At 43.0% G+C, this 13,492-nt stretch overlaps 1 protein-coding gene and 1 long non-coding RNA gene across 21 annotated transcripts in view; one reads left to right on the forward strand and one right to left on the reverse strand.

The window, feature by feature from the left end:
- The window catches only part of ATG7 (autophagy related 7), a 237,862-nt gene extending 228,378 nt beyond the window's left edge, over positions 1-9,484 (reverse strand). For 12 of the 17 annotated variants that reach the window (XR_013357403.1, XR_013357402.1, XR_013357407.1 and 9 more), the window contains exon 1: positions 9,423-9,484. The gene's annotated coding sequence lies outside the window, so the exon portion shown is untranslated. The other 5 variants (XM_077857797.1, XM_077857806.1, XM_077857798.1 and 2 more) reach the window with 5 other exon arrangements.
- A 57-nt stretch (positions 9,485-9,541) lies between these two features.
- Positions 9,542-13,492, forward strand: part of LOC144289573 (uncharacterized) — a 28,439-nt gene continuing 24,488 nt past the window's right edge. For 3 of the 4 annotated variants that reach the window (XR_013357419.1, XR_013357418.1, XR_013357417.1), the window contains exons 1-2: positions 9,544-9,634; positions 9,742-9,812. This is a non-coding gene — a long non-coding RNA (uncharacterized LOC144289573). Of the gene's footprint in view, positions 9,643-9,741; positions 9,813-13,492 lie in introns of all 4 variants that reach the window. The other variant, XR_013357420.1, reaches the window with a different exon arrangement.

Raw genomic sequence — 13,492 nt, forward strand, 5'->3', positions numbered from 1 at the left:
ATCTTGGGTTGATACTCTGCTTTTATAAAGGATGCTATTGGGACAGAATCTGGATGAAGTCTCTGGGAGAAGGGCACATGAAAGGTCTTTGTCTTATTCTTGTAAGGCTGCAAGTCTGAAACTGTTCCAAAATAAAATATGAAGACAATTTTAACACCTGCACACACCTAGCCTATGTTATTATATACTCAAGGCAAAACCAATTAACATGATAGAAATTAGAAAAGTAATCCAGGATGGGGTGGGGCTAGTGACTGAGAAAGGACAATAAGACGCCTCCTGGGGAGCTGGAAATATTCTATGTAACTTGAGCTGGGCGGTGGTTACAGGGCACATACCTATGTAAAAACCCATGAGCTTACAGATTTATGATTAGTGCATTTTACTATATGTTTACTACACTTGAACAAGAAAAGTAAAACAGAAAGTCCTATATTCAGAAAGTCCTGGGGATTTCTGGGTGGCTTAGCGGTTTAGCACCTGCCTTCAGCCCAGGACGTGATCCTGGAGTCCCAGGATCTAGTCCCACGTAGGGCTTCCTGCATGGAGCCTGCTTCTCCCTCTGCCTGTGTCTGTGTCTGTGTCTCTGTGTGTCTCTCATTAATAAATAAATAAAATCTTTAAAAAGAAAGGAAAGAAAGAAAGAAAGAAAGAAAGAAAGAAAGAAAGAAAGAAAGAAAGAAAGTCCTACAGTGACCCTACAGAGAACTGCCTGTATTCATTTAATACTTAACAGATTACCTCTTTAAATCTAGCTTTGGTGAAAAGAAATTCTTGCTCTAAATAAGTCTAAATGAAATATCATTTCCATAAATTTCTCTGACATTTGTTATTAAAGAAGCTGAAGACAGAAGAGTTTTGGCTTTGCTGCTTATATAATTAATTGGAGCAGGAATGCTCCCTGGTGAGTCTGTCCAACTGGTCTTTCTCCAGTGGGGGGCCAATAGGATTGGACACAGCAAGTATTAAGCCAGTGTAGGATTTCTGGAAATGAAGAAGGTAAATTGGTAGAAGATAGACAACAATCATAGTGATAAAACAAACAAACCTGTCTTCAGGGAAACTAGATCCTTGGAGAGATAGCAGAAAAAGAGGCCAGCCAAACTGTACTAAATTGCTGTAATTTGTCCATGTGTGTGTTGTTGGGTTTTTGTTCATCTGCTTTGGGAGGGCAGGGAAGCTTCTAATGGTTCAGAGAAAGGATGCTAAAGTGACAGCAGTTGGGAGTCTGGTCTTCAGATAAACCCAAATGCAAGTTCCAGTTCCACCTCTTATTGGCTGAGGAGCCTTGGCAGGGAACTTTATCCCCTCTGCTTTCATTTCCTCATCTCCGAAATAAGGATAATTATACCCAAGCCCTGAGGTCGTTGGGACGGCTAAATGAGAAAGAGTATGATGTACCTATCCCAGTGCTGGGCACAGCCAGTGCTCAATACATGGTAGTGCTGTTAGTTCTTCTTGTCAACACATCCCTCCTACGTTAGCCAACAGAGCCTGACTAATGTGGTTGCCTTCCCCATGTTCACTATGAAAACTTTCTCTGCCTTAAACACGTCTCATTGAAGCCCTGCCTCCCTCAAAGGAGCATTGCACTCACAGCAGAGATTAATTAAAATGGAACGGATGGTATCCTGCTATAGGCCATCAAGGGGAAGTGCAGAGGAACAAGTTCTAAGGGTTAGGAGCACTTTGTGTTCAATTTCTCTGAGGTTGCGTGGGGCCATTCACTTAGCAGAAGTGCCAGAATAACCACAATTTGGCCCTGAAGTACCTCCTCTGGGCCAAAATGGAGCACATAGAGCAGACTTCTGTTCTCATTCTCACAGCTACAGGCCGCGAGCTCTGGCAGTCATTAAAATAAGCACCAAACCACATGGCCAAGTCCCACTGTCAAGCAGTATATTCTTAGCTGTGGATGGGTTTAAAAAAAAAAAAAAAAAAAAAGAGGCGGAGAGGGCCAGGAGTGGGGAGAGGGCCCCTTTGGCATATGGAGCCAATGCATGTTTTGTTGGCTAGTGATGCTCTGCATCTTCATGAATTTTGGAAATAATGTGCAAGGCTGCCAAAGAAGGAGATTTACAAGCCCTCCCTTCCAAGAGGAGGGGAGCAAAGTTCCAAACTTTGAAGACAGATTATTAGCCTTTACCAAAAGATGAAAACTCAGGATTCCTACAGAGGAATCAGCTGATTCAGAAGCCTCGATTCCTTTTAAAAATTGCATTAGAATCAAGATGTCCCTGAGCCAAACCGATGTCTCCGCAAGACACCAAGTCATCTAAAATGGCTTTTTTTTTTTTTGGTAACTGTACTGTGAGGTGATCACAATTGTGATCATAGCAGGCATGATAACTGCTATTACGGATGAGTTGTCTCCCTCACCTCTATGTGTACCCCTACAGATTGGCATTATTTGCTTCTTCAAGAAGTCAATCAGAGAACTGACAGTCACCTCCCCAGTCTTCAAACTGTAACCTTCATTCTCATTGGCTACTTCTGGCAGTTGTTTTCCTTCTGCTTTAATAATCTTTACCTTCATATATAGTCTGCTTGTTCAGCCTCAGTTTTTGAGAATGGATGCACTGGATACCAGCCTTGTAGGGCATGGGAAGCCTATGAAGGAGAGGTAGCAAAAGCTGTAAAAGCTGAGAAAGGCTGTGAGACAGGAGAGAGAAACAACACAAGAAAGTTGGATGCATGATACCTGCTTTTAAGACTTTTTGTTACCTGCACCAATCAACAGTGTCACGTTGCTCTGTCGTGTATATGAGGGACTGCTACCTGGATTCACCCGAATCACTGTGGAGACCTTATGTCAACCAACAAGTAAAATCCGTGATGGTTTCCTAAAAGCAGGCTGAGTTATGCAGGCTAGCTTCTGAGTAACAGAGACTCTGATTTTCAGTTCTGGTGATATTTAAAGAGTCCTGGAAAAGAAGGGCTGAAAAATTGGGCCAAGCCAACACTTGATACCAGATTTTCAAAATATTTAATTTCCAAAGATGAGAATAAGGTTGGGCTCTCCAGCCCACTGGACAGAGGTTTTGCTCCCAGGAAGTGTCATGTGGGCCTTTCTAGACCACATGGCACTTTTGTACAATTAGAAAACTGCACCCCTTGTTCAAGATATTTTACTTCCTTTCCTTAATACATTGATGGGTTGGCTCAAGACATTTTACCCTTGTATGTCAGAAAATTAACACTATAAAAAATAAACCCATGATGCCTATGACATAAACACCCTCAGATGTGGCCTCTTGTGCAGTGCACAACCTGCAGAACTGTATGAAGCAGGCCCAAGTAATCATAAGAAGCCACTATAGTTTAAGAACAAGTCATGACAGAGTAACCGCACTTCTTCCTTGATCAAAGAAGAACCACAGACATAGGGACATAGGATATCTGGACCTCAGGCAAAGTCTCTGACAAGAATGCTCCAAATATCCTAGTAGGTAAGATGAAGATGTTGTAAGTGGATATACTGACATAATCAGAGGGATTAAAAACTGGTAAAAAATAATCTTATTCAAAGAATTCTGGTTAAGGTATGAACCAATGTTAGGAAGAAAGGAGCTAATGGTGATAAGTCACTGGCTGTCTTTGGTCCAATTTATTTTTATTTATCTGTGTCAATGAATATTTACTAAGTATTTCATGTGTACTGAACTGTGTGTTAGTGGTTTAGAGCAGGGAAACACACAGAAACGGTGTAAACAAATATATTCAATAAGTATACTTGCTGCATTTTACCAGTGACTTGAATAATGTTAAGGGTTTGCTTACCAATTCTACACATGACATGAAGCAGGAAGGAATAGGCAATATGATGGATAACAAAATTTCAGAATAGAAAAGATTCTGACCACCTGATACAACAGGCCTATTTTAACAAGACTAAAAACTTTACAGAGGTAAATATAGAGTCTTAAATCTAAGTCCAGAAAAACTACTGGGCAAAGATGCAGCCTGATACGCTGGAGGCAGTATGACAATGGAAGGGCTTCATGAGCCAGAGAGACCTGAGTTAAAATCCCACCTCTGCTACATCTAGGCACACAACCTTGGGGAGGTCATTTAACTTCTTGGAGCCTGTTTCTCCAGCTATAAGATGGGATATCACCTGCTATACCGAGTCATTGTAAGGATTCAATTAGAAAATGCAGGTAACTGACACAGGAGGCACTCAAAGAAAGAATTAATGTTACCAACAAAACATGTGTCAAAGACAGAGGGGTTTCCATTTAGTTATTCCCTCAATAAACATAATATTTAAATAAATAAATAAATAAACATAATATCATGCAAGTTCCCGTGCTATATTTCAGCACTCAATGGCAAAAAAACTAAGGTCTTTGCTTTTCAGGATCTAAGTTTTGAGGGTTACTAAGACCAGGAATGACAGTAGAGCAATTTGTGGATAAAACAAGCACCACACAGTATGGTGTAAGTATCTGTACAGGCTGTTATGGGAGGAGGAAGGAGCGATATCCAAATTAGACTGAAAAAGCAGGGATTTGTTTTTTAACTAAGATCTGTATTTTAGAAAGGGCACCTGGTGCCAGACAAGGCAAGGAGCTAGTGTTCATGTAGGGAATATAGGCAAGAAGTGAGAAGTGAGAAGAGCCCAAACTAAGGCAGTGGGAGAGAAAACGGAGGACACATTTTCTAAAGCATCTGGGGGACTATCAAAAGAAGGAGAATCTGTAGAAATTTGATGACTGCCTGGATGGCATGAGAGTTCAAGATGACAACAGAGCTCTGGTGTGAATGACTAAATGGAAGGAGGAGAATGAGTCAGAGTAAAGGATGTAGAAAGAACTGCAGCCTTGGAGGACGCCTGAGTGGCTCAGTTAAGTATCTCTCTTCAGTTCAGGTCATGATCCTGGGGTCCCAGGATCAAAGCCCATGGCAGGCTCCCTGCTCAGAGAGGAGCCTGCTTCTCCCTCTGCCTCTCTTTCCTGCTCTGCTCTCTCTCACTACCTCTCTCTCAAACAAATAAATAAATAAAATCTTTAAAAAAAAAAAAAAAAGATTTGCAGTCTTGGAAGGAAGCTTATGAGCTTCATTTTGGACTCACTGAGTTTGAGCATGGGCCCTCATGAGAGATCCCAGCTCAGGATACAGAACAGGGGTCCTTGGTATGTAAGTGGGAGCTGAAGTTGTGAGTGAGAAGAGCACAGAGTATAAGGCAGAGCCTTGGAAAAAAACTAGCATTTAAGAGACAAAAGGAGGGGGAAAAAACCTACAATGGATACAGGGGGAAACAGCCAGAAAGACAGCACAAAGCAGGAGTGGTTTTCATAAGTGAAGGAATATCAGCAATATTAGATGTGCTCAGAATTCAAAAGATAAAGAAGGCAAAATGTTCAGAAGTTTTGGTAACACAGAGGTGTGAAGACTAGGGAGAGCAATTTTGGAGGACGAGTGGGTGGAAGCAGGATTCTAGCAAATGATGACTTCAGGAAGTCAAGAAATGTGGAAGGGATGAGGTTGCATGGTGGCTGAAGTAAATGGGAAGACGTTTTGTTTTTTTACTAGATATTTACATGAGAAGGGATGGATAAGCAGGAAAGAAACAGAATAAATGATGGAACCAGATCTGGAGGAAAAGGAAGAGATGGAATCTCAGCACAAGTAAAAGAATTACCCCTAAACATATTTCTTTCACAGAATGAGGCACAGTGACAGGGTCAGCTGGAGCTAAGTTTGTAAATGATAGAGGCTGAGGAGCCTTCACTGATGTTGCAACTCAGTGAAGTCAAAGGGAACATTAGGCAGCTAGGGGAGGAATGCAAATCTGAAAGACAAGCAGGAGCCAGGCAAAAGAGCTGTCCAAACACACGTGGGGAGTGCCAAGCAGCGCCAGGAGCGCAGGATGTGTCTACAACAGAGATGGGGTGGGGGGCCTCAGGTCACCAAAAAAACTACAGCCGTCTGTATGGTCAGACTCCGGAAGAAAGAGATCTTTCTTTGCATACCACACTCTCAAAGAGAGACTGTCAAACAGGAATGAGTGCCAAGGAGGGTAAGCACAACAAAGAAGGCGTTGAGAAAAACCCAGAGGTGATCATTGGAGCTGGACTGACACTGCACTGTTGCTACCCAGTCTGCCAAGACCATGGAGACGCATACTGTCCACTGGCTAACAAAGCAGCATCTCGTTATTTTCCCTTGAGTACACAACCAGGCCTTATACTAGAGATGGTGAGAAGGATTAGGAGACAAAAAAGGAGGAAGGCATTTCTGAACTTCACTTCCCATGACTAATAGTAGAGAAAACAGGCCATTTGGACTTCCACATAAAATCTCAGCGGAGGTCAGGGATAACCAATCAAGGACCACTCATCAAAGAACTTTGTTATTACTTAGGTCCACACACAGGATTCATCCCCTGCACCCACCCATATCCCAATTCATCTCCCTCCTCTCACCACGTGGTGTTACAGGGTTGCCAGTCCAGCAAATCCCACTCCCTATATCCCTTAAACCCACCCATGCATCTCTCGGCACAGCCACTGCCTTGGTTCAGGCCTCCCTCCTCTGCCACCTGGACCAAAGCGACAGTGTCCTCACTGGTCTCCCAGCTGGCCCCAGTGTAATCCCCATGGAACTTCCTGGGTAATTTAAAATATAAGAGAGCATGTCACATTCCTTTTTTTAGACTGCCTGGACTCTCCAACATCACACTTTCAAGATAAAGTCCAAATTACTTAGCATGGCAATATTAACTGCTACAGTTTATCATTTACCATCTACGAACATCAGGTGGGTTAACATATAGCGTTCAATTCTCACAGCAACCCTGGGAGGTTGGCTTTCACGTGAGGAAACTGAAGCTTAGAAAGGGAGGAACTTGCCCACGGTCTCAAAACTAGCTTGGGGCAAAGCCAGCTTAGGTACACAAGTAACTTAGATCACAAAGTCTGTGATCCTAATCGTATATTACAATATATAATCCTCTATTGCCCACAAGGCCTTTTGTGACCTGCCTCATGCTTACCTTTCCATGGTCCCCTCTTAGCCTAGGTGAACTACCTGCAAGTCACACAGTCACCAACAGCTCTCTGCTCACACCACTCCCAATGCAATATCATCCCACCTCACACTCCTCTCCTCCTGACTAATCTTGCTCAACCTTCATAACCAATACATCCTCACAGAAGCCTTCTCTGATGCCTCATCCTGACCTACGGTCACTCTGAGTCCTCCTCTGGCAAATCTCTACTCTAGCTTCATACCAGAGTGCTATTATCTATCTCCTTGACTTAAAAAATAATTAACTCCTTGAGGATGGGGATGTACATCTTGAATGAGAGGCCTGTACTTCACTCCTTAAAGAATTCTGAGATCATGTCACGTGAAGGGCAGGGAGGAGTTGGCCAAGAAAGTGGAAGAGGAAGGGGAGCTGTTTTTAGGCAGCAGAAGGAGCTGAAGGGGCAGGAACAAAGGGCACAAGTGAGACACAACCTGTACACGGCTTAACAAGACCGCAGCACAGAACCGGGGGATAGAAGGAACAATTAGGCAAGATGAGCTTTCACAAGGCTGGCTTTTTTTTTTTTTTTTTTCTTCATTCGCATGTGAGTTACAAAATCACCTGCTCAGAGACTTTGCCTCTAGAATTCACCAGCTAGATTTTACAAAAACTCCCTTCACTAACCCCTGGTTACTCTCCATCCCATTACGTTCTCTTTTTTCTGTAGCATCTAACAGGATCTGAAACACCTTTGGCCCACTAAAAGATGGGTATTATTGACAATTACCACAAATGCCACCACCACGATCAAAAAGTAGGCTCCGGGCAGCCCAGGGGGGCTCAGCGGTTTAGTGCCTCCTTCAGTCCAGGGCAGGCTCCCTGCATGGAGCCTGCTTCTCCCTCTGCCTGTCTCTGCCTCTCTGTGTGTCTCATGAATAAATAAATGAAATCTTAAAAAAAAAAAAAAAAAAAGTAGGCTCCATAAAACAGGGTTTTTTTTGTTGTTGTTTTTGTTTGGTTTTACCTCTACACCAGCAATGCTCACAGTGTTGCCTGGCACATAAACAAGATTCTCCATCATTACGGAGTTTACTATGGGTACATAAGTTAAACGTGCTCAGCCTGGAGAAGAAATGGTGTGAAGGGGAAGACAAACCAGCAGCTTTCAAAGGTGTGTGGGCAATCAGGTGGAAGGGAGATCCCAGGAGCCTGAAGGATGGTGGACAATGCGCTGAGATCGTGGGTAGCTGCTTTCGGCTCAACATAGAACTCAAGTCAAAGCTAGGGGAAGACCGAACAATCACCAGAGGTAGTGGGTTTTCTGCCACTTACGAAATTTAACCAGTGGGCAATGGTGTCATCAAAGAAATCAGGGGCAGCCTGGATGGCCCAGCGGTTTGGCGCCTGCCTTCAGCCCAGGGCGTGATCCTGGAGACCCGGGATCCAGTCCCACGTCAGGCTCCCTGCATGGAGCCTGCTTCTCCCTCTGCCTGTGTCTCTGCCTCTCTCTCTCTCTCTCTCTGTGTCTCTCACAGAGAATAAATAAATAAATATTAATAGAGAATAAAGAATAAATAAATAAAAATCTTTAAAAAAAAAATAAAAAGAAAAGAAATCCGAGTACTCAATGGGAAAGGGAACCTGGTATCCAGGGATCTGAAACTGGCAGTCACATATATGTCTGGTTTCAGCTTGCGGAGTAAAAACAAACAAACAAAACCCCCAAAACCCCACAATTTCTAAAAATTGGTCTTGAAAAAAAAAAATTGTAGTTGTGTTTAATGATCAAGAGCTCACACGCGTGCAGCACCCAAGTCTTGTTTCCATTTCTCCCACTTCATACGTGTCAGTACTGCACCATGAAAACTCAACTCGGTGAAAACAGAAGTCTGCTCCTGACGTGGAAATAAATTCCTTACACCTACATCTGCCTTACCTGACTGAATAACCATTAAAGCTTGTGACCCCTGGGCCACGTTGAAGAATCGAGAACCTCAGCTCAGAGAAGCCCTGACAAAAGAACGGACTTCATTTCATGCCCCCGCCTCACAGATGACGTTATTCTCGCTCTCCCATTCTACAGATGAGGCAAGAGAGGCCGAAAGCGCTGACTCGCCAAAGCCGCACGGCACAGGCGGGCAAGGCCAGGATAGGAAGCCTGGCGTCCGGTCTCCGGCCTTCCGACCCCCAGATTCAGAGTGCCGCCTGCCAGCCGACGGGAGGGCCTGACCTAGGACAGCAGGAGCCTTCCAGTCAGAAGAGCCCGGGCTCAACCAGTCCCACAGTCCGGGGGACGTGGCTGCGGAAGGACGGCGAGAGCCGGAGTTAGAGACCCCCCGCGGCAGGGAGGATCCCGAAAGCCGCCAAGACTCCTGCCCTCACCGCCGAGCTCGCCCCTTCCCGCCAGGCGCAGGACCCCGCCACTGCCTCTCCAGCGCGGCTCACTTACCGCCGCTTAACTTCCGGCAACCACGGCGTCGTCCGCAGCGCGCGCTCCGATGACGCAATATGGCCCCGCCCCGAGTGGCCCCGCCCCCCCCCCCCCCCCCGGCCAGTGGTGCGCGTGCGCACACGGAGGCGGGGACCCGACCTGGTAAACGAGCCCCTACACCCGGCTGAGTGGGAGGAGCTTGAGTTGCACGGAAGGCGGAGCGTCAGGAGGTCAGGAGGTGGGCGAGGGGCTCCAGGGAGAGCTGAGCTAGGTGTGATGAGCCGGTTTATCAGCGGTGGGAATGTGTAGAGGAATTAGGATCATTTCCATTTTCCAGGACAGACAGCATCGGACATATCCCAGGCGTCATTAAGGAGGAGGTGTGGAGACAGACGAGAATTTTAATAGGTAAAAGCTCATGAAGATTGTCAGTGATTAACCTGTTCTCTCTCTTTTTTTTTTTAAGATTTATTTATGTATTTATTCATGAGAGACACAGTGAGAGGCAGAGACACGGGCAGAGGGAGAAGCAGGCTCCCTTGGGGAACCAGATGCAGAATTCGATCCCAGGACCCTGGGATCACGACCTCAGCAGAAGGCAGAGGCTGAACCACTGAGCCATCCAGGTGCCCCTTAACCTCTTCTTTCTAAACTAGGCAATATTCCCATAGCTCCCTGCTGTCGATGGGATAAAGTTACTCATTCCAAATTATTTATCACGCATATACCATATGCCAAGCATTGGTCAGGTATTGAAGACACAATAGTGAGTATGAACTTAATGTGACATATAAGGCCATTCATTCATAAGGAATGAAAGTGACTCTGATGTAGCTCAATAGACTCCTAACAAGAGCAATGACTACTATTATCTCCCATGTTTTCAGGATTTCACATTTTCTAATCACCACAAATTTCCTGAAACATAGGTGTCATATTGTCCCCATTTTACACATAAAGGAACAGAGACTAGGAAAAGTTAAGTGGCTTGTTGAAGGTTACAGAGCTTTGGGGATAGGATTCTAATGGAAGCCTGTTTGACTGTCAAATAAGAAAACAAATCCAGACTTAGTAAGGAGATACTTTATTTGAAAGGATTATTGCAAGGGGAAGGATAAGGGGAGGGAAGGGCCTCTTGTAATAGGGAGACCCCTCTGACTAAAAGATCTTCAAGTGTCTGAAGGGTTAGGCAAAAAGAATTTTTCCTTAATAGGGAAGAGTGAAAAAGGGTAGAAAAAGCTGGGTATGAGAAAGTAGGAGGAAAGGGTGGCTTGGTTGGATAGCAGTAGATCAGAGAATGTTTTACCTTAAGGTCAGTCTATTTTCTGGAGGGGTTGTGACTCAGGCAGAGAGTATGTCAAAAATAAGGAGCCTGGAAGGTATGGGCAAAGCTTAACTAAAGTTGGTTAACAACGCATTTTGTTTCGATTGATCAGCAGATACAAGTAGTTCAGCTAAACATTTATAAGGCAAAGAATACCAATTCAGAAGGACTGTCTTGCTTTGTCACAAGGAAGGTATCCACGAGTCTTAGTTTAAGTCATACAGGAATGGATATTTATTTGCAGTAAACCCTTTCTAGAGCACAAAAGAGTAGAGAAAGTGTGTTGAAAAAGGATAGTTTTTTTGTTTTTTTTAAAGAGCACAGGGACCAGGTAAAATTCACTATTATAAATTCTTTCCTTATTGCAGGCTCCTCTCCTGCCATGGCCCTCTCAGACTGCATACTTGGGTCACACCAAACTAATTCTGATATTTTAAGCATACTCTATAAATCTCCCCCCCCCTCATCAATACCCTCACACTTCCTTTGCTTGTGTAAATCTTTCTCTGTCTTCAAAAGTTGATGCACCAAAAAGATTACCTAGGAATAAATGTAACCAATGAGGTGAAAGACCTATATTTTGAAAACTCTGAGACATTGATGAAAAATGGAAGATGACACAAATGGAAAGATGTTCCATGGTCATGGATTGGAAGAATTAATACTGTTAAAATGTCCATACTTCCCAGAGCAATCTACAGATTCAATGCAATTTTAATTGACATATCAATAGCATTTTTCTTAGAACTAGAAAAAATGCTTCTAAAATTTGTATGGAACCACAAAAGACTCCAAATAGCCAAAGTGGATTTTGAAAAAGAAGAGCAAAGCTGGAAGTATCATAATCTCAGACTTCAAGATATATTACAAAGCTGTAATAATAAAAACAGTATGGGACTGGCACACACAAAAAAAATACATAGATCAATGGAACAGGATAGAGAGCCCAAAAATAAACTCATGTTTATATGGTCAATTAATCTATGGCAAAGGAAGCAAGAATATACCATGGGGATAATACAGTCTCTTCAATAAATGCTGCTGGGGAAACTGCACAGCTACATGCAAAAGAATTAAACTGGAGCACTTTCTTACACCAAACACAAAAATAAACCCAAATTGAATTAAAAACCTAAATATGAGACCTGAAACCATAAAATTCTTAAAACATAGGCAGTAATCTCTTGGACATTGGCCTTAGCAATGAATTTAAGGAAATGTCTCCTCAGGCAAGGGAAACAAAAGCAAAAATAAACTATTATTACACCAAAATAAAAAACTTTTGGGACACCTGAGTGGCTCGGCGGTTGAACGTCTGCCTATGGCTCAGGGCATGATCCCAGAGTCCTGGGATCAAGTCCCATATCGGGCTCTCTGCATGGAGCCTGCTTCTCCCTCTACCTGTGTCTCTGCCTCTCTCTCTCTCTCTCTGTGTCTCTCATAAATAAATAAATAAAATCTTAAAAATGTTTTTGCCCAGCAAAGTAAACCACCAACAAAACAAAAGGCAACCTAGTGAATGGAAGACGTCATTTGCAAATCATATATCTAATAAGGAGTTAATATACAAAACAGATAAAGAACTTACACAATTCAACACACACACACGCATGCATGCATGCACAAATAATAATAACCCAATTAAAAATGGGCAGAGAACCTGAATAGACATTTCTCCAAAGACATACAGAAGGCCAACAGATGCATGAAAACATGCTCAACATCAACTAATCATGAGGGAAATGCAGGGCACCTGGGTGGTTCAGTGGTTGAGCATCTGCCTTTGGCTCAGGTCCTGATCCCAGGGTCCTGGGATCTAGTCCCACATCAGTGTTCCCCACAGGGATCCTGCTTCTCCCTCTGCCAGTGTCTCTGCCTCTCTCTCTGTCTCTCATGCACAAATAAAATCTTTAAAAAAGAGAGAGAGAGAGAGAGAGAGAGGGAAATGCAAATCAAAACCATGGTGAGATATCCTCTCACACCAATCAGAATGCCTAGTATCAAGAAAACAACAACAACAACAAAAAAAAAAAAAAAAAACAAATAACAAGTGTTGGTGAAGACCTGGAGAAAAGGGAACACTTGTGCACCATTGGTGGGAATATAAATTGGTGCAACCACTGTGGAGAACAGTATGGCAGTTCCTCAAAAAATTAAAAATAGAAATAAATTTAATCCAGTAATTCCACCATTGGACATTTACCCAAAGAAAACAAAAACACTAATTTGAAAAAATGTATATACCCCTATGTTTATTGCAACATTATTAACAATAGCCAATATATAAAAGCAGCCAAAGTGTCCACTGATAGATGAAAGAATAAGGAAGATATAATACATACACACACACTCACACACACACTGGAAGATTACTCAGCTGTAAAAAAAAAAAAAAAAAAGGAAATCTTGCTATTTGCAACAACATGAAAAGACCTAGGAAAAACCTATTTTGCTAAGTAAAATAAGTCAGAGAAAGACAAATACTATATTATTTCACTTATATATGTATTCTAAAAAACAAACCAAATAAGCAAACAAAACAGAAACAGATTCATAAATACAGAGACAAACTGGTGGTTGCCAGAAGGAGGAGGGTGGGGTGTGGAAAAAATAGGTGAAAGGGATTAAGAAGTACAAAATTCCAATTGCAAAATAAGTAAATCATGGAAATGAAAAGTACAGCATAGAGAATATAGTCATTAATGTTATAATCACGTTGTATGGTGACTACATTTACTGTGTGAGCATTCAGTAATCATCCAGA

This window comes from Canis aureus, chromosome 19 (assembly GCF_053574225.1).
Source record: "Canis aureus isolate CA01 chromosome 19, VMU_Caureus_v.1.0, whole genome shotgun sequence".
NCBI lineage: Eukaryota > Metazoa > Chordata > Mammalia > Carnivora > Canidae > Canis > Canis aureus.